This window comes from Cyprinodon variegatus, unplaced genomic scaffold (assembly GCF_000732505.1).
Source record: "Cyprinodon variegatus isolate N-32 unplaced genomic scaffold, C_variegatus-1.0 Scaffold321, whole genome shotgun sequence".
Taxonomy (NCBI): domain Eukaryota; kingdom Metazoa; phylum Chordata; class Actinopteri; order Cyprinodontiformes; family Cyprinodontidae; genus Cyprinodon; species Cyprinodon variegatus.
In genome coordinates, this window is record NW_015150774.1 from 98,352 (window position 1) to 100,367 (window position 2,016).

A 2,016-nucleotide genomic window follows, 5' to 3' on the forward strand; every position below is an offset into this window, starting at 1 on the left:
GTTTCCTGTTGGATGTTTTCCCATTTTAAATAATGTACTATTTAACCCTTTATGATCAAAACGTAATCTGGATATAATGGTTTCCTCTTTTCTATTTCTTCCTGTTCTCCTCATTGTACAACTTTTCTTTGAATACTCTAAAGCAACCTCCCAGTTTTATCCTCTCCCCACTGCTTCTGCCATATTTCCTTTTGTTTAATAATAGATTTAACTTCTTCTTTACTGAATGATACCAATATATCAAAATAACTATTTTTTTTTTGTAGCTTGTTTTGCAAATTTATCTGCCAACTCACTTCCTTTTACCCCTACATGTGATGGTATCCATGTAATAGTAACTATTAATCCCATTACCTGAATTCTACAAAGTAAAAACTGAATCTCTAATAAAAGGTCTGGTCTACTAAAAGAATGATTGTTTTTTTATTGCATATAATAATGAACTTTAATCAGAACATTTTGTACCTACAGGACAAACTTCCTCAATCCAAAATGATTCCCAACATCTCTCCTGCATAAACTGATACTCCATCAGTATTTTTTTTTTTTTACATTTTTCAATACTGAATTATGGAACAATGAATGACACCCCACTATTACTATTTGAATTTGAAGCATCTGTATAAACTTGGACATATGCATAGTACTTACTGTCTAAATAAATTTGTACTGAAATTGGATCTAAAAGGTTATCTTCTTTTTCCTTTCCCTACAAGGTAAAATCAACGACTTCTGAGACTATCACAGAGCAGGCGCATTTATACAGACAGTTGATTACACACAGGTGGATTCTATATATCATGATCATCAGTCATTAAGGACAAAATTGGATAATTTAGAGATCCTCACTGAACTAGAGAGTGTTAAATGCACTGAAAGTAAAGGGGCAGTGTGAGGTAGTTTGGTTGAGGGTCAGAAAGGTGAACAAAAAAACAAAGCTTCAGCCACCGGTTCCAGATTTCTCTTTTGTCTTTTATTTGGCACTTTTATCTCTGATAACCATTCCTGAGCTTCCGAGAGCTCAGTGCTTATATAACCAATTGGCAACAAACCTGCACTTGAGTGGACCAAGCCACAATTAACCACGTAGAAAAAAAACAAACAAAGTCTAATCAGAGAAACCAGAATAAAAGTATTAATGTAATTTACAAACTCATCTACATAATAAAAGAGTCTACAAAATAAACAATATGATACAAGATAACTCAAAACATTTCTTTCAAGTAAAACAAACAAAGCATTACTCCAAAGGAAACCCTCTAAATGGTAGAACCCAGCAAGTTGATTGATGTGCCATCTAGCCAATTTAGCAGGAAATATTTGGACAAATAAGGGTGAGTAAAAAGGAAAACAAATACCATGAATATACTTTGAAACAAAATAAACAATTTCAACCAATAATCCAGAATTAATAGCTTTAATCTAAACATAAATAGATGGAAACTGCAACATAATGCTAAAACAAACCAACCCGGGATAGTAAATGAAGCAAAGTTGCAAACTAATGTTTAAATGTAAGCATTACAAATCAGAAAAAAAGAATGAGGGAGACATGGTGAAAACACACTGAACCACAGGCAGATACATTTTGTACTCTCCACTCTTCAGTTTTTTTATTTGTTTAAAACATCTAATACATGTTGTTCTACTTCATGATTGCCTCCCACTTGTTGCTGACTATAGACAAAGAATTTTAATTTTATATCTTTACATGTAAAGTCGGAAAAAAGTTAAAAAGTTCAAGGGGGCCGAATACTTTTGCAAGACAGTTTACATACTCTAATGGACTCTTAAGGGTGGGTTATACCCAAACTACATATTACAAGATGCGTTTTAGTAGGTTTGCTTCCTCCAGCTACTGATCTCAAAGGTTTGGGACAAATGGCCTGCCTGCTACATTCTTATAGGTACTTAATTCTGCATATGCCACTGTCAAAAATGGACAAGATGGACAAAATAGACCTTTTCTAAACACATCTCAGCATCCCAGAAGGTGACTGTTTTCATATCTGTAAA